This window comes from Balaenoptera borealis (assembly GCF_965194805.1).
Source record: "Balaenoptera borealis genome assembly, contig: HAP1_SCAFFOLD_347, whole genome shotgun sequence".
Classification (NCBI taxonomy): Eukaryota; Metazoa; Chordata; class Mammalia; order Artiodactyla; family Balaenopteridae; genus Balaenoptera; species Balaenoptera borealis.
Genome location: NW_028123846.1, coordinates 700315 through 720942, shown reverse-complemented (window position 1 = coordinate 720942; position 20628 = coordinate 700315). Strand labels below are relative to the sequence as shown.

General features: G+C 33.7%; 1 long non-coding RNA gene across 2 annotated transcripts in view; it reads left to right on the top strand.

Moving 5' to 3' along the window:
* The window catches only part of LOC309621361, a 31842-nt gene that overhangs the window by 8712 nt on the left and 2502 nt on the right, over positions 1–20628 (top strand). For both annotated transcript variants that reach the window (XR_014239967.1, XR_014239968.1), the window contains one exon: positions 18033–18116. This is a non-coding gene — a long non-coding RNA (uncharacterized lncRNA). The remainder of the gene's footprint in view (positions 1–18032; positions 18117–20628) is intronic.

Here is a 20628-nt window from a genome sequence, read left to right as displayed (position 1 = left end):
TTTTATGCTAATTATAGCTCAATAAAACTGATAAGAAAAAATATATGAAATTACTGGAAAACTAAATGAAATTAAAAATAATAATATACTAATTGTTAAAAAATCGCTGTGTAGTATAAACTTAGGAAGACTAATATCAGGTAGAAATTTCTTTTTTTAAAAAAATGGAATTTCAAAGACAAAGGAGTCTTCCACAAGACATTAAAGCAAATGAAAGATAGGATTATATCTATGAGAGGGTAGTGAGATTTACAGAGGATAATACAAATGTTTAATTAAACTTTTATTTTACCTAAAAAGAAGTGAACCCACATATTTACTAGGTACTCATTATTAGCAGTTGACAGAATCGAATAAAAATAGTGTTATAATTTCTGAACTCAGCGTAATACAATGATTAAGAACAAGGTGTCTGAGGTCTGGTGACTTAGTTTTAAATATTTGCCCCAAATTCCCTAGCTCTGTGATTTTGGACAAATTATTTAATCTCTCTAAGCCTCAGGATTTTTATTTATAATATGGGAAAAACAGCAATACGTACTTTTGGGATTTGTGGTGAAGAGTCAAAGACAAAAAATACATAAACTACTTAGCACTGGGTTTGTTGAGAATAAAGGCTAACATATTTTTAATGGAAATAAGACACTGTGTTAGGTTGGGAAATGTTTACTAGCATAGTCTGTGTAGTAATATGATGAAACTGTATTTTTAAACATATTGCTTCACAACACTCCTCTATGCTAGGAAGCGATAAATGTAGCAGTGGGGAAAAGAAAAAGTAAGTAATTTCCCCATTAAGTAAAGTTCATATCAATGAAGAGGTAAATTTCAGTAGAAACTATAATATCTCTTGTGACATCAACTATATGTGTTTTCAGTGGTATGATAGCCTCTTCCTTATGAATGATATCTAGGCCATGTTCCTTAAAATCCCTCTGTGCAGTAGCCCAGTCTGATAGAATGAAAAATGAATGTCAAACTGCCATGAAAAATAAGAGTAGTGAAGAAAATCTGAGCACTACATGCACTAGGTTTTGCTTAAAGGGCATATAGAAAATAATTTGACATAAATATTGATATGTGGAAAACATTGATATGTGGGGAACTGTATTAACACAAAGCATCAGACATAGGGCTGCTAGATTTAAACAATATTTTGCTTTAAAAATGAGAAAAAAGAGGAAAATTCTGAAAAGGGAAAAAAAGCCAAAGCAGAAACTGATCATTTTGGAAAAGGTCAACAAATAGTGCAAACAAGACCCATGGCAGACTCTGAAATTTCCCATATGGGAAAGCCATTCGTATGTGCAGAAGTATCAACAGCTTTGAAGTTAAGTAAGAAGGATAATTATTGCTTTAACTAGATACATCTCCAAATGAAATCTAGGGTGAAATGGAGCTATTCCTTGCCATAAATTATAGGGACATAGTTCTCCTAGAACTCATGGTTCCTATGACTTATTTTCAGGTTGCTTCACAGAAACAGATTGTTGAATATACTTACTCATTTGCAGAGGTCTCAACAAGTCAATTCCACAAAATAATAAATACACAGAGAAAAAAAATAAAAGAGTAAATTGAGTTTCAATTTTTAATGACATGCACATCCAACTTAGAAGATAGTTAACCATGCCCTAAAAATTCTGTGATTTCTTGATATCATTAATAAAGTCATACTCAAATAACATTTTCTCATTGAAATTGTTGTTAACCTGTCTTTTCTTTCATCATTACGTATACTTCAGTGCCCATCAGGAACCCTGCTATCATCCACATTTTATAGTCATGGTGAACAGATTATATGGCAGTGGAAGATGATATACTATATACCAGCCTCCCTCTCCCTACTTTATTAATATATCGGAGACTAAGCTAGTTCTGACACATTAGCAGGCTCTCAGAACACATATAGGTTACTAGGTAGGTGAACATTAGATCTGGTGATTCTTCTGACATGTCAAAGCTTCTCTTTAAAGGCTTATTCATCTAAGTTTTCTCTCATAATCTATTTATAGGACTCAAAAGAGACTTTGATCAAAAGTGGTTGGATCATATCTTTAACAGTGTGAAAGTTAGATTTATTTTTTACATCTGCTAAACTGCTTTTTCATATACACTCCCCCAGTGACTTTCACAAGCATCACTCCAGTGCATATACCAGAGACTTCATGCTGCAAATACTGCTCCTTGTGCTTGAGGCAGAGATTCTACCACTAGGAGTCCTACTCAATCACTTGATAAGTATTAATATGTCAGCCATGAGAAGGCCTAAGACCCTTGCCATTAAATTCCAGGTTGTTTGTAAGGCACTATAGGGGGATGTATATCTTTTAAAGAATATGGGCAATATGTACATCATCTGAGTTAAATGAACACCATTTATACCCACGGATATTAGACATGTAGAGCCAGGAATATTAACAGAAGAGCTCTTATTAGATGTCAGAGTAACAATTGCCAAGTACCCCTGTAGTAGACCATTATGCCATAGTTTCCTGAAAATAGCCTCATGTCTTAGTTTCTTTCTTAGCTCTCCATTTTCCCCTTGTGAGCTATCTTCTATTTATTTGACACAGTTTATGTAATCTATCTCTACACTTGTTCTTGCTCTGTTGTCAGATATTAAGTGGCCTAAGCCACTTGACCTCCTAGTTCACTACACCCAACTTGCGACTATCTTATTTACTTGGACTAGTTTGGAGTATTTACTTGATTATTTACTTGGATTATTTACTTTATCCTGACACGACCAGTTCCATTCACCTTCACTTATTGCCAAGGTCCACTTTTTTTAATGTGGTTGATTTTTATCTATATTTCACAAGAAATGTTGTAGATTATAATTCATGGGGTAAAATGTGGAGTCTGAAAAGATCATGAAACACCATGGAGCATACCCAAAAGAGGAGAACAATTTTAGGTTTATACTGCTTCTGTGAAGGAACACTCTAGATCTTAATTGAGTTCACCCTAGGTCTTAAATACAAAGCCAGAGTTCCATGAAGAATGTCAGGGATACTGTTCACAAAAAAGGGGTAATGTATGTAGCACAGTCTGTCAATTTCACATTCTATCTCTTTGGCCTACACCTCAGGTAGTTTTCATAGAGGACTTAGACATACCAACAACTTCCTGCATCTCTGCTCTGGAGAGATCTCTGGCCATGGGAAGATGCTAGGCAGTCACACAAGGCAAGCTTAAAGTGCATGCAAGATAATTCACTGGAGCTCCTGGAGTCCCAGGGGTTGTAGGTAATTTCTCCAACTTTTATTTGCAGGGCAAGGGGTTATATATAAGTTCTTCAATTCCCTGCCCCTCAGTAGTCAAATTCTGTGGCATGTTTTGCACAGTGTTTTAGCGGCTTCTGGTGATATTAATCCCAATTGCCAACAGGGGTAACTTGCTCATTAACTCATCTTCTATTGACTTGACTCCATTCATTTCTCACTTCCCTTCTTTCTCAAGTAGTTCCAGGGTTCAACTCACAAAGAGATTTCTTGTATCTAAATTCCTGTGTTAGTATCTATTTATGGAAGAACCCAAATTAAGATAAAACATAAGGATTTGTTCCCCAAATTGATCATATTTATAGTTCATGTAGTCTAAATTGTTACCTAGTACTAGGTACTTTATTATTTTGACCTCTGCCTCAAGAGGTTAGAAAAGTAGTTGGAATATACTTGTTTAAATTAATAAGATACCATGTATCTCATACTAATTATTTATATATATTTTGTTGAAAGACATTTAGTATTTCCTCTTAGCAGTTTAGAAATTAAATTAAGGTTGTACCAGATTATCTTCACCCCATTGGCCTATAATCAGATAACAAAAGGGATCTGATTGTCAGTCATACTCACACAATATCAGAGACTTTACCTGATGTTATGAGTTGAATTGTGTCCCCCCCCCCAAAAAAAATATGTTGAAATCCTAACCTCTAGTACCTCAAAATGTAGAGACAGTGTCATTGCAAATGTAACTAATTGAGATTTGGTTATACCAGAGTAGGGAGGCCCTTAATCAAACATAATGAGTGTTCTTATAAAAGATGGCATGTGAAGACACACACAGAAAACGCCATGTAGTAATAAAGGAAGACAATAAAGCTACAAGCTAATGAATGCCAAGAACTGCCCACAAACCATAGGAAGCTAGGATGAGGCAAGGAATGATTCCCTTATGTCTCTACCAACACCTTGATTTTAGACACCTACCTTTGGAATATGTTTCTGTTGTTTTAAGCCATTCAATTTGTGGTACTTCGGCAGCCCTAGGAAATTAATATACTTACTATCAAGCTATATTTAAGAATTCAAGGATCCTAGTAATCACAAGGCACAGGCAAATAGAGATAAGTCCAGGTCAGGTACTGTAGCACTCCAGGTCTTTTCTTTCCATATCAGACACACTTTGACCAGATTAATATAGAAGTATCTAAGAAATATATGGAGCCACATTCATAATAGAGAAGGGAGCCCCTCAGTCATCTCCATTTTATACTTAAATATTTAAATAGCTAATGTGATTTTTCCAGGGATCCATGCCACATAAATTCATGGATTCCAAGTGTATTTACTTCAGGCACACTAGACAAACTAGGTAAACCCTGCTAAAACGATTCCACAGATAACAACTCTCCTATTGGCAAAACCATTAAACAGTTTGTCTGCAGATCTGTCATCAGCATGTTTACAAGGTTTGATAGAGCTTTTCCCCCCAGCAAAGGGATAGAGGAGATTCCTGACCTGCTGCTTAACCATTTTTCTTCCAACATAATAAAAGTATATTTATAATGTTTTAAACTTATTTTTAGCTCTCTGTAGATTTTCAAGATAAATTATTGGTTAATTAAAGGAAATTATAAGGAAGATAGTATCTGCTGTATTTCTGCTGTATTCAAACTTTTTTATATTATTGTTTTTTAAATGCTTCATCTTTAGTCTTAGGGAAACATATGTTAGAAAGACATGATTTTACCACGCAGTCACGTAGTCTTGAACAAGTTACTTAAACTCAGCTTATACTTTCTAAACCTGAAATGAGAATAACTAGTCCACAATTAAATTTTAATTATTGGGTACCGTGAATCTCACTATAAATGCACCATATATTAGTCCCTTCTTTCTCACCTTGGTCTCATCTCAATAATTTCTAGCGTCTCCACTCTGTCGTTTTAAGGTATACTTGCTGGATTGTAGACAGTATTCTCAGTGTAGATACTTCACATTTTGGTATTGTGTGTTGTTTTGTTTTTAGGAATAAATTTTCATAGTGCTTTAGATTTAAACTGAGAGTGAATTTCAATGTCTTCTTTGCATGCTATGTTTAAAAAAGTGGGAAAAAGCATTAAAATCTTCAAATATAGCTTTAAAATGTTGTTTGATTCATGTTTAAGTACATATTAGAAAGATGCAAAGCAATATAAATAGAAATTTAATCCTGGGGATAATAAAGAAGGGCTTTAATTATTATAACAGATGATATGAAATTTAGATAGGTTGATATATTTTATATATTTAAAGTGTGCCATTTATAGTTCTGGATCAGAAGAGTGGCATCATTTTTTAACAAAAGTTAACTCTTGGGTAAGTATCTAGCTGGGATATAATATATCTATTTCATATGTTTAATATAATTTTTTAGTTTAAATTAAATTTCAAGTCTGCATACCACAGCATATGTGTGAATACATAGTGTTCATATAACTGTGTGACTCACAGAATTTTCACAAACACATCAGAGCCAATTTAGTGGCTTTCTCCTGGGCTATAGTCCTCAGTTACACCCTGAATAGAATTTAAACTCTTATGCTGTGTGTCTTTCTTTAAGTCAACATACCTATCCAATAACTCTCCAGGGATAATCACTTCTGAATTCTAAGAGTAGAGATTAATTACAACACTTTTTGTACATTATAAATAAATAATTATTAATAAATACTCTTTTGTACCTGGCCTTTTAACTCAAGATTATGTTTGTGAGGCCCCATCCATATTTTTAAGTGTAGTCACTGTTCTATGTGGAATGTTTTGTTTGTTTATTTTTGCCATAGTCTTTTCATGCTTGACTCATTCTTATCATTCAGGTCTATCATGAAAAGATGTGATTTCAAAGGAGATGTTTTTAAATTCATCCAGTAAGTACTTACTGTACTTACTGTTATTGGAAATCATTTTGTATACTTACTTTTTATAATTTATTGAGGTGTAATTAACAAAATAAATTTCACATATTTAAAGTATAATTTTGACATAGGTATACACCTATGAAAACGCCAAAACTCCTCCATGAAAACATCATCTTTGAGGGGAGATAGTGATAGAGAAGGAACATGCAGGGAAGTTCCAAGATATGGATATTATTCTGTTTCTTCATCCAGTGTTGACTGCATACTTGCCTTTGTAGAGTTTCACTGAACTGAATACTGATTGATGATTTGTGCACTTTTTTCTAGTGTATGTTATATTTCAATTTTCAAAAATTATGCTCTGATTTGTCTTCAATCCCTATGCTTTCTTTACTTGAATCTTAATGTCTATTTTTGTGCAGTTCTTTTCTATACAAAAGTATTTTTCACATATTTATGAATAAAGACTCAAATCTTCCAGGCATTATAACAGACTCATGGAACTGCATGTTTAACTAACTCAAGGGTTAGATTTTAATATAAACAGCAATCTACTGTTAACCTAACTTAAAGCTGCATGATCTTACGTAGGAGTATCAAGAGTTAAAAGATTTTTTCCTGATTTATAAACTGAAGATTTCAAGTGACTAAAATTCCCTTAAAAATAATTTAAATTTTAGACAGTTTTTCTTTAAAAGACATACTAATTAGATCTCTAAAAAAGAACTAAAATACTGGTTATATTTTTCTTGCAAAATTCCTTATGTCTCGTGAAGAAATACCTTATGTTTCAGCATCCACTGAGTTCATAAACACCTCCTGAATGTTTTCACACTATGTAATTGTGTCATGTGAGAAAAGCAGTCCTTTTCACCCTTAATTGTCTTCTAATGTATGCTTACCATATGGCAAGCTGCTGAGTATAACAAAACAGTGATGCTAATGCTCTTTTATTTTATAGAAATCTGACAGTAAATAAGTCAATAATAATCGTAGGCATTCTTTAAGTAGAAGGGGTGTCTCCTGTCACCTCTCCAGAAAGACTACCAAAATAACCCACTGACTGAATATAGATTTATTGCTTACTGCAGAAAGGCAGTGAACTATCTTGACAGTTTTAGGAGTACTTGGAACAGAAAGGTCAGGACAGGATATTTATAAGATTTGGGGGATCCAATTAAAGGGGGTCCTTTCAGTGAGAGGGTATACTTGAAATTGGGTCAAATTTGTAAAATAATAATTTATTAGTAAGGGACTCAGTTGGGATTGTCGAAGTGAGCCTTGATGAGCCCATCTGAGAAGTCGATGGCTGTGAGAAGAGACTTGTACTTCAGGAGAGCTAGTGAAATATTCTATGCTTTGGGTGTCTGGATTTTCATGAAGTACTTAGAACAAACTTATCTGTAAATTAACCTTCTTGGGTAAGAGTTTCCTGGAAGAGCAAAATAATGTTAATGCAGACTGTTGGACAGTAATGTTAAAACAGACACTCAGCTTTCATTTCTCAAGGATTTTAAAGAAATTTATACTGAGAAATAGCTTCACCAATTATTAAAAATGCTCAAACTTACCACTAGTAATATGGTATAGTCCTTCCTAGAAATGCCACATGTTTGAGATGCTGAGAACTATATAAAATAGTAACTTAGTCAATAATATGAAAAAATCAAATAATTTAATAGTTAAAAGCATAAAAGCAGTACTAAGTACATGTAATGAAAAAGCACAAAATAATTTTACCAAAGTGTTCCTTGTAATGATTTTCATCATTTTCTCTTTCCAACATTTTATAAATTTTGTGATATTAATTATTTTAAAATATAGATCTTGTCTTCAGAAGGTTGTTTCCCATATTTACTTTTGTCTATGTATTTCTCCAGTTTATCATCTTTAGAGGTATCCATTTTTTTCACATTTATTTTACTTAAAATAGCAATGCATCTTACAAGTTAAGGTATTTAAAAATTACTATCAATCTGGCAGCACATGTAAAAAACCTATTTTCATTATCAGACTCAGTGGTGTTAAATTTGTTGAAATATTGGTATGTAGGTATATTTTAACATTAAATATTCAGGAATTCATTAAGTAATATCATGGATAAAATTTGAGGTTATCAGTCAGTGTTTATGGAACGAGTAATTTCAAATGCAAATTGATAATTATAGCTCAAGTAGCACAAAATACATTTTTAAACTAAAAATTATTTTAAGAAGTTAACATCAATATTTTTATTCCAAATATTATATGGTTTCTGAATTATGAGTTTGAGTTTCTTAAGTTAATCCATCAATTCTAGAAAAAAATATCCATTATTGGATCCTTTTTCGATTGACCTTGGCCTTAAATTATGTGCTTAAAGAGATTTCAGCATTTAAATGCTCATTGTAAATTAGATTACTGAAGCACAACATAGTGTCTTATTTCTGAGCAATTATTTTTTCCAAGTTTTCTACAGGAAAATTATTATTAGCACATTCTATTTTCCAAATAATTTGTCCTTCAAATTTACTGAGTTTAAGTACTTTCTTTATTAGTTTGCTTAATCATTTCATTCATCTTACAATCTAAGTGGAAGATACTTGAAACCAAAGGACTTAACTATATCTATTTGAGGAGAGATGACGGCTAGCTCAGTTCTCTTGGGTGTGAGCTCTGCATCAATCTTAGAGATTATTCCCTCTAATATTCACTTGAAATGGCTTTTACAGATAAGCAAATACCAGTAAAGAAATTCCAGGAATTCATTAGTTTGGTCTTCATGAAATAAATACATTATGTTTTAGACTTCAAATACTCATCTCATGCTCAAGGATAAAAATGAGTTTTTATCACCTCCTATCAGATGAAGACACATTTTTCCTTTTATTAATATGAGCAGTTGAGCTTTGACTCTAATATGTCTATTTTAGGATGTATACACAGCAGATAGTCTCAGCATATCTGTTCTATATTTATGTCTCTTCAAAGTTATCCAAATATTGTCACAGTGTATTTAACTCAAACAAATAGACATTTAAAATAAAATTGAATAGTAATTTTATAAATATTATGCTTAAATAATTTACAAAGCCTTAACTAATACAAAATTTTTTTAAATCAAGTTTTAGGCTTTAACTTGTCTAAATTCTGTTCTGTTTCTCCCCTCTGATTATGATTATAGAACATAAATTCTGTGGAGGGTATGTAAAGCATATAACTTATATGAAAGTTTTGTAAAAGGTTATTAAAAAAAACTCAGATAACAGAAATACAGTACTGCTGGACAAAGAGAATCAGTCATACTGGTGATACAGAAATTGGCAGTTATCACAAAAATGTTAGGACTAGTGATATTTGAATTTTAAGGCATTTCATTCAAACCTATCCTCTTAAGATTATTGAGGGACAACTGCAGCAGTTTTCAAATGGCTTTTCCCCCTACAGCCTGTTTTATATACTATCTTCTGAAACAGTGCTCATTATACCACTGACTATTGTAGATGCTGAGTAGTTTTCTAGTGACTGGAAACCTAAGTACAAAGAACCAGTAAGGAAAAAGTATATAGCAACAGCTTACTTTTCCAGACACATTTCTTCAATTTCCTTGAACCCAGTTCTTCTCCTCTGCATTATTCAAAGTCCACAAACATACCCGTCAATTCTCAGACTTGCTGCTTTCCTTCAGCACACAGTAATTTACATAAAATCCTACACTGGCCAACTGAAACCCATTTTGCCTTCACTTGCCATCTTACATGGCTTCTTCTATGCATGCATGCATTCCTTTATCACACAAACGCTTACTGAGTGCCAGCTATGTATCAGGCACCATAACCATCCTAAGTGGTTAGGATTTAGATGCATCAGTGAGCAAAATTGCCAAAGATACCTGGATTTGAACAGCTGATATTCAGGCTAGAGTAAACAGAGAATAAACAACAGGTATGATAAACAAGTAAATCATAATTATTAAGAAGGTAAAAAAATTCTATGGAAATTCCCTGGCAGTCCAGTGGTTAGTACTTGGCACTCTCACTGATGGGGCCCTGGGTTCAATCTCTGGTCAGGGACTTGTTGAATACCTCTGAATTAGCTGTTGATTTTTAAAGAAAATATCACCCACAAGCCACACAACGCAGCCAAAAAAAAAACACACTATGGATTTATATATATATAAGGGAAAAGTATAAGTAGGAGAAGGAGTGCTGAGGGAGGGCAGAAGCAGATGGAATTATTAAATCTGGATGTTCAACGCAGGTCACTGAAAATGAGACATTTGAATAAAATACAGAAGAAAATAAGGATGTTAGCCACAGGAAGAGCTGGGACCGTATCCGTGAGGAGGGAGCTTGCCTGGAATGCAAGAAAAGGCATATAGGCCAGTGAATCTGGGGTTGAGTTAGCTTACCAGGGTACTAAAAGAAAAAGCCAGAGGGGTAGGAGTGCAAATCTACAGACCAATGAGTGAAATGGGGACAAATGCACAGATTTATCAAAGGAATGAAGTTATCTGAGTTATATAGTTAAGGGATCATGTAGGCTTCTATGTAATTCTTTGGGGAAAGGAAGGCAGGTAGAAGCAGTAAGGTATGAGGAGCTAGGAAGTTACTGACATAATCAAGAAGTCCCATTACCCCCACGAGAAGAGAGATATTTTGGATATAATGGGGAAGATGAAGAATAGTGGTACTGTAAATGTTTGGACAATAAAGCCAAGAAGATTTATTCTATGAAATTTTCCCAAAGTCTATAGATACACACTTCTGTAACACTTGTTTCATATTGCATTATAAAATATATCCCAGCTCTTATTTTTCTAAATATTTTTGTCACAAGTTTGTGTCTTACAAGGGCAAGAAATATCTAATGACTTGTTGAATACCTCTGAATTTGCTTAATATTTTGAAGAAAATATTACCATAGAATATTTTTAGAGCAATTGAAATTAATACTATGTAAACATTTCTGAAACACAATGTTTTCAAAAGTATGTGTATACATAGAAACATATATGTATATAAATATATACATACACATGTACATATACATGTTGGGGAAATGTATGTATATATATACATATACACAGATATGTATATACAGATATATATATATATATATATACACACACACACACATACATATATACATGTATACGTGTGTATATATATATATATATATATATATATATATACATATACATATTGTTGGGACATATAATTTTTAAAAAATCTCTTCCCAACCTAGAAAACTTCTTCCATATACGTAGAAGAGAAAGAAAACAATTTTACTGTTGAATAAGAATTAAATCAGAATGTGATGTACATCACAGGTAATCCACTAAGAGATTTTAGAGACAATTTTTATATAGCCAAATGGCCAACCATCACATATATGTTCTCAAGATAAATAATAAATAGTCCTCAAGTAAAAGGATTTAACAGCACTATAGGTCACACACAATTCATCTGGTAATTGGAATGACCATCTGTGTTAGGAAATTGGTTTTATCTAAAGGAAAAATAAATTTCTCATATCTTTATGACACTAATGTCATACCTAAGTAGTTTTGCAACTTGGAGAGAGGCATCTACCCAAATTAGGCTCCTTCCTTCTCACAGAAACTTGGAGATAGTGGGGCTAGCTTCCTTGAAGATTACACTTCAAACAGATGGCTCCCAGGTCCTTGAGAAGGCATTCCTGGATCTTAAAACTGGCAATAAGCTTAATTAGCTTTTACAAGATTTATATATATTTCAAAGAGACAGTGAAGAGTTTACACATTTTCTAAAGTAAATGAGCTCAGAAAAAGGAGGGGAGAAGTCTCTTATTTATAACAGGAGAATTAAGCATTTCATTTTTATTTGTATTTGCTCTTGTGGCACACACACAAGCACACACAAACACATAGACCAAAACATAACATTGTGTTACACTAGCTCCTTCAAGAAACAGACACCAAGATAAGATTAAGTGTGCAAAACTTTATTAGCAAAAATGAATGTGAGAAAAAAAGGAAGGAGCTTGGAGAGCCATGATTCTGAGATGCAAGTCTGATCTCAAATGCAGGAGTGAGTGAAAGATGGAAGAAAATTTGGGTGCAAGCATCTTAGACTGATCTCAAGTGCTAAAGAATTGTCATGGAATCTTGGAGTCAAAGTCATTTATGAGGTCACAGGATTTCCTCGGACAGGCCTACCATAATATTCCTACCATGCTCAGGCACTGGCTTGGAATAGCTCATCAGAAATCTAGTTGAGGCACAAACATGGTAATGGATTTCAGAATGCAATAGTTTGGAACGTTGCTCAATGATGTTTGCTGTGGTCAGAGATCTGAGAGGCATATTCTCATGGCCACAGCATTCATATATTCATTTTTCATACCATTTTGGAAAATCCTTTGAACATTTATATATTTTTTAGGCTTGGGAATCTGGATTCCATGATAGAGGTTATTCTCATTGCCAGATTTTTTAATCTGATTAGTCCAAAAAATGATAGTTGAAAGAATACTTGTGCCCTGAAGATATTTAGTTTATCGTTTATATATGTTATATGTCTACTGAGAAGAGTTACTTGAAAGTCACGATTTATTTATTTATTTATAAAATAAACTTATTTATTTATTTATTTTTGGCTGCGTTGAGTCTTCCTTGCTGCGCACGGGCTTTCTCTAGTTGCGGCGAGTGGGGGCTACTCTTCCTTGCGGTGCGCAGGCTTCTTATTGTGCTGGCTTCTCTTGTTGTGGAGCACAGCCTCTAGGCACGTGGGCTTCAGTAGTTGTGGCACGCAGGCTCAGTAGTTGTGGCTTCAGGCTAAGAGTGCAGACTTAGTAGTTGTGGCATACAGGCTTAGCTGGTCTGCAGCATGTGGGATCTTCGTGGACCAGGGCTCGAAGCCGTGTCCCCTGCTTTGACAGGCAGATTCTTAACCACTGTGTCACCAGGGAAGTCTGGAAAGTCACTATTTAGAGTCAAGGAAAGTATCTGCTTTATTGGATGCTGTTGCAGAACAACAGTTTTCTTGATTATCATTTTTTATTCACATTCTTTTTTGCCCAAAACCATCACTTTAAATTTGTTCTACCTGGAAACATAAAGTAAATCTTGAATCTCTTGACAATTACAAAATCCAAAAATCTTTTAAAACTGAATGTATTTGTCAGATTAATGCAAAAATCTTTGGATGGCAAAACCTGACGTGTATTTAATGTGAACCTATTTAGTGTTTTTGTTTATGTCACTTGTCGATATTAATGTTTTGCTACACAAATAGTAATGTGTTTGTGTTAACTTTGCAAATTGTCAACTTGGCTTGACTGACCTATGTTTCCCAGAATTCCCACCAGTGGTTAGGACTCGGCCCTTTCACTGTGTGGGCCCAGGTTTGATCCTTGGTTGGGGAACTAAGATCCCTCATGCTGTGCAGTGCAGCCAAATTAGAAAAAAAAAAAAAAAGAAGAAGAAGAGCAGTTTAAAAGAAAAAAATGGATGAGCCACCAAAGGTGTTTCTCCACAGGATTTGAAGGGCAGAAGTGAAGCAGCAGCCGTTTTGTTTTTGTACTCAAGAGGTCAGGACAGAGACTATTTGTTGACTTTCCTCATTGGCCTGTGGCAGCTGCCTGGCCTGAAATTAAATCCACTTTTCCCAGAATCCTCCTTTCGTTTCTCTACTTCTGGGTCATATGTGCATTTATCTATATGATAAAAGATATCAGCTTCTTCTCTAAGATACTCTCTTCATCAAGGATGAAGGCCGTGTGAACTGACTTTGGTTCCAGTCTATTCTCATGGGTTCTTCTTCCGTTTGTGGGTTCCAGCTTATCCTGGCTTTCACTCACGTTACATTCATTTTTAATTCCTAACTGCCTGCCTTGTGAACTTTAAGCACATATAAAATAGGAAAGTATCACACTGTTGAAACAGCTCACAGAATTGTGTGAGGTCAAATCTCTGAAACAAATTCCTGCAAATATGTATGCATTTAAGTAGCAACACAAGTGATTCTATTTCTCTGATTGAACACTGACCAGTACAGAATTTGGTATCAAGAGTGGTTCCAAAGAAACATAATCTTAATTCATTCTATGTTACCTGTAATTGGGTCTCTGATCTTATTAGATTTAAATATATTAATACCTATGTTTTCAATTTTAATTGAATTGAATTTTATTTTTTTCCCCTCTGGTTGTGTAGATTTTTAAAAAAATTTTATTGTCGTATAGTTGATTTAATGTTGTGTTAGTTTCTGCTGCACAGCAAAGTGAATCAGTTATACACATACATATATCCACTCTTTTTTAGATTCTTTTCTCATATAGGTCATTACAGAATATTGAGAAGAGTTCCCTGTGCTATATAGAAGGTCCTTATTAGTTATCTATTTTATATATAGTAGTGTGTATATGTCAGTTTTAATTTCAGAAGGGACATTTATAGTCCACAATATGCAGAGGCAAAACAGTTCTGTAAGTTATCATTTGTAGATATTGTGAAAATAAATAAAGGTAAACCTCATTTAAAATGGAGTCAGGAAGCCCCTGAAGGGAGAGCTCTCATGCACATACCACTCATTGCAGCCTGCATAACCAGTAGGAAGAAGGAAAATAAGACTTTAACAAGGTCTGTTCGTATAGAATTCTCTGTATAAAGTTTTCTCAGTCTCAACTTCTTAACTTTGATGATAAGAATGTTACTTTTCTTCTGGTACAAGGGAGAACATTTTTCACAAGGGAATTTAATCTCCCGCTTTTAAGAAAAAGAAGGAAATGCCCCAGCAGCATTTCCTGCCCCAGCAGAAACGCACTAACCACCACTTGCAGCCAATAAGAAACTGCTGCAATCTTGAACTCTTGTTCTTCTTCAGTGAAATTTCATTCAAAACAACCCTCCCCAATTTCCTTCCAAAACCTAATAAAAGTAGACCTTCCCTCTGTTTCTTCAGATTTACCTGACTCACCAGCTTGCCTGTCTTGAATTGCAATTCTCTGCTATTTCTGAATAAATCCATTTTGCTGGTAAAATAATGGGCTACTTTATTTCTGTGGTTGATATTATTTGGTAATCAAAAGTGAGAGCCAAAGAAGACCCCAACAACTCCTAGGCACGTGAGCAAACAAATGCTAGTAACCACAAAGCTCATTGAGCTCAGGGCTTTCTCCCTAATCCTGGAGTTTGAGGGTCTCTCCTGGATCTGAGCTCCAGTCTCTTTGCATTTTGAGCTCGCCAGCTTTATTTGGGATCTGTGTTTATGAACCTTCTTGGTAAGTCACTCATTCTGTTCAAAAGAGGGAAAAACATGTGATTTCTGGTATTTTAGAACAGCTGTTGGAAAACAGGACCCATCATAATTAAGGTGTTTTAGGGAATCCAAAGGCAAGATAGGATCCACCTAGTCCTTGGACCAGGATCTTGTGCCTTTCTGAAAAAATGGATGAACTTTTGGATAATTTGGAATTATAATGGCCATTCTGGGGAATCTTTATTTTATATAAAATTTATAAGGGGCACCCTTAAAAAAGAGTATCCCAAACCTCTCAGAGACAATGGAATACATTCTTTGATTGGTACACAGAAGCTTCTAAGACAAAATGACTTACAGCATGCAAATAAAAAATCTTTAGTAAAAAACTTTGGCCATCTGAGCAAGTAAACTTAACTTACTGAATCTGCCAGAAACACAATTTGGATGCAACTATTCCTTTGAGTTTTCTACCTGAGACATGGCTAAAATTATTAAAAACAAAACCTGTAAGATGTATGCGTCTGTCTGTATATTATGTAAGTCTATATGTGTATAAGTATATAATATTTTTCTACCACTAGGTGGCATTGTCAAAATTAATTTGTAAAGAACACTATTTAATTGGCCTAAAGAAACATTAAGTGTTTATATAAATCAAGTATACTCTCAGAAACACAGAAACTAACCCAAATGTTTTTTTGAGTTCATATGATCTGAGGTAATCTTTGAGAAATAAAAGTTAGCTTAAATTTGTTGGTTTAATGAAAAAGGCATGTCTTCAGAGTCATCAATATTGAATATAATGCAAATATACAACTTTTTCTACCTGGGTTTACTGATAAAATTAGGTTGTGCTATTTCTGTCACAGAATTTGTCAACAAGAAAAACAACTTAAGATGATGGTTAACTATTTAATATCTAACCGAAGCATAGTCGCTAAAAACAAGTGTTTTAAAAATTATAAATAAGATAAAAGTTTATACTAAGTTACATTAAATAATGGATATTCATTGACTATCTAAATCATTTCCAGATAGGATGGTATACTGAGATACTGATTGCTAAACATAAATTTGTCTAGTTTTGGCTTTTTAATTTTTGCAGAGACAAGGGCTATTTGGGGCTCTTAATAAACATGTTTTATGCCACATTGAAAAAAGATTATTATGAGGAAGAACATACTTCTAAAAATTTTTTAACGTATTTATAATTTTTCTAATCTACTGCAGGATCCTAACATATGAGAGATAGTTCACAGTTGCCTGCTTCCTAGTTTTCACTGGAAAGCAAAAATTACAAATAATTTAAAAGGTTGAGAAAAGAGCTCAGAATACAAAATAGACCAAAGAGAAAGTGTCAAAACATATAGAGTAATAAGCGTAAATTAACTCCACATAAACTGTACGTACTGATGATGAAAGAATTCAAAGAAAGCAGCTAGTGCCGCTTTGGAAGATGAGAAACAGTGGAACTCCCATGAAAGCATTTTCCTGTGAGAGGATTTACTATAACTTTTCCTGTGAGAGGATTTACTATAACTTCTTGTTTTTCAAACTGTGTTCACATACTACTGGTTAATTATGATACACTTATTACCTGTATTTGTCTATATAAATAAATTGATAATATGTATCTTAAATTTTATCTATAATTTATAAATAGATTTGTTATAGATTTATTTACTATCCATATATATAAATAAAAGAGAGCAATTTCATAAGGTGCAAAACAGAATACATACATGGCATACACTAAAAATAGGAAATACATGTCAATTTATTAAACTTTTTTTGGTTAGTTTGTGATCTTTTTTTTTTTAACATCTTTATTGGAGTATAATTGCTTTACAGTGGTGTGTTATTTTCTGTTTTATAACAAAGTGAATCAGCTATACATATACATATATCCCCATATCTCCTCCCTCTTGCGTCTCCCTCCCACCCTCCCTATCCCACCCCTCTACGTGGTCACAAAGCACTGAGCTGATCTCCCTGTGCTATGTGGCTGCTTCCCCCTACCTATTTTACATTTGGTAGTGTATATATGTCCATGCCACTCTCTCACTTCGTCCCAGCTTACCCTTCCCCCTCCCCATGTCCTCAAGTCCATTCTCTAGTAGGTCTGCGTCTTTATTCCTGTCTTGCCCCTAGGTTCTTCATGACCTTTTTTTTAGATTCCATATATATGTGTTAGCATACGGTATTTGTTTTTCTCTTTCTGACTTACTTCACTCTGTATGACAGATTCTAGGTACATCCACTTCACTACAAATAACTCAATTTCATTTCTTTTTATGGCTGAGTAATATTCCATTGTATATATGTGCCACATCTTCTTTATCCATTCATCTGTTGATGGACACTTAGGTTGCTTCCATGTCCTGGCTATTGTAAATAGAGCTGCAATGAACACTGTGGTACATGACTCTTTTTGAATTATGGTTTTCTCTGGGTATATGCCTGGTAGTGGGATTGCTGGGTCGTATGGTAGTTCTATTTTTAGTTTTTTAAGGAACCTCCATACTGTTCTCCATAGTGGCTGTATCAGTTTACATTCCCACCAACAGTGCAAGAGGGTAAACTTTTATTTTTGTTACTTAGATGGTTTTATATATGTAAGTATATATACACATATGTATGTATGTATATACATAATATACACTATGTTTCTTACTAAGGAATGATTCAGCATGATTGAAAGCTACTGCTCTTCTACCACAATGAACTGAGCCACAAAATGGTTTGTGCAGCCAGCTGAAAAGGTCAGTTCAAAAACAACCACCCTTTCTGCCCTGTTCAAACTCAGTGATAATTCCTCAAGGTCAGACTGCAATAATTGTTTAATATGCTCATACCTGTTACCTGATCTTTTCAGATTTGTAGCCAGGCAGCAACCTTTGTATAAAAGAAATTCTCCCATTTCTTATAATTACTTGCAAGGCTGGGAATTCTGGTAGTGGTTTCCCAGATTTATAGATCTGCCATCAATTTGGAAGTTGTCTTCCCATTTTTCAAATCTTTATTCTGTCTACTCAATTTAGGACAACGCCCTTCGGCAGTAATGTGGGGATCCTGTTGCCTCTGTCTGTTCATTCATTCACTCTATCAGAGCAATGTCAGGATGAAACTGTAGACAGAGGTAAGACAGTGAATCTCATACTGTAATTTCCAAAAGTATATGCTTTATTTTAACTATATTATGTAGAAGGAATTTACATTCATTTAATATAGTGAATAGACAGTTATTCTCTCCTATAAGAGTAAATCTGTAATTATTCTATAACAACTACCTCGCATCATTTCTTTCCTAGATAAGCTTTGTAAGTTTTTGAAATTGAGAAGATAACATTTGAACTAATGAAATTGAAATTGTCAGCAAAAAAAAGGAGGAAAAAATTTTAAATACAAACCTGATTTGTAAAAGAGCTAAAAGGTTTTTGTTTTGTTTGTTTGCTTTTACAAAACTACTAGAAATAATAAGGATGAAAGAAAATGACTGTATATGAAAAGTAGGATATGAGTTTTCAGTGAAAGAAGGTATAAATAATGGAGATGCATTTTTGATACGGGAAAAAAAATTTGTCCTAAAATAAAATGATTGCTCCAGAATAAGAAAAGAAAAAAAGATAGGACAAAAGCTAAATGGATATAGAAAGTTGTAGAAGGTTTGTGGAAAAAGAATCCTGGGAAGGGAATTTTATGTATGATCAAGCTGAATAAGATTGAACAAATTGGTTATAAGGGTTTTTAAATTAACCTTTAAGATCAATAGTGTACTTAGATAAAACCGGAACTTAATTTTCTTTCATCTGCTAAAGAACAAAGTTTCGTTGGACTATTATTGGTCTGCTCCTGATATAAGAAAATCTTATGAAAGATTTTTCCCTACCTTTATAAGTAATCTGCTTAAAAGCAAAGATTTTATGTTTTACCAACTGTGCCTCACACTGTTTACACAGGTCTTTGATTACTTAAGGAAACTAGTCATCTTGATAATAAAAGAGCTAAGTTTTGCTCTACATTTCTGTGGAGCAACCTTCTATGTTTTCCTGTGAAGTCTTTAATTGTTGTTTTGGTCACCTAGATAACTAAGGATAGTTTCACAATGACTTATGATCCTATTTGACCAGGTGTTTTGAAACCTTTTGGTATTTGACAAATACCTCCCCCCCCAAAAAAATCAAGTTGTAAATGAAGTCTTTTTGACCTCCAACTAACTTTGGGATGTTCCAGAGGGCCTCTGGAACATCTCAAAAGATGTGTTCTCTCTCCTTATAAAAGGAGAGATGTTACACTAATTAGGCTTAATTGATTTGTTAAGTTATGTGGGAAACATTGTCAAATAAGTGATGCTAAACCTTTATTAGATTATATTTGTGTAGACATGTTATTAATATAAGTATTCCAGAATTGTATGAAAGTCCTAGAAATCTGATATGTTCTATTATCACTTGTAATTCTAGTTATTATCTTAAAGTGTTATGTGTCACAGAAATAACCAAATTTCTTCATAAATTGCAATTCTCATCAGATCTTTAACTGTGGCTATTTTAAAGTTATTTGTTCCTTACAGTTATTGTTTTACTCTGATGCTTTTACAAAAGTGTCCTTGCACAAGTGCTTCATCTACAGAGAAATTCATGGAAAGGGCTCTGACAGGTATTCTGGAATAGAGCTTTCTGATAACTTTTCTAATCATACCACTGAACTGGGTAAAAATTTTTGGAACTCTCATGGAGAAACTGATGGCTTCATAAAACTTCCAACAAAAGATTGAAATCAACAAGAATTAGTTACATGGGACTAAATAAACTGAGGAAGATGGTTATAATTTCTTGTATGACTTTTTATTTGAAATTGCTGATTTTTTTAATGTTTTGATTTATCAGATTTAAGAAAGCTTTTTCTCTTAAGCTATCTATGACTTTCAGCAATTTGATAAAATGTACCTTTGTAAACAAAGATGAAGCATTTACTTTTTCTCTCTGCCTGATCCCTTCAATATTCAGAAACTGTCAATGAGTATTTTTCTTTTAATGTCAATACAGTTGTTTGCATGAGTTTAATAAGAAGCTGTTCTCCTTGAAACAGGAAACAATTGGAAATATTGGCTATATTATCAAGTCTTTGACTGGAATGTCATATTTGAGAAAGCTATACATACACTCAGATACGACCAATTTTAAGAAACTGCCTGGAAAAATCACTCTAGTATCTTGCTTACAAGATTCCAGGAAAGTATTCTTTAAAAGAGCTTATGTGGTCACTTACTAT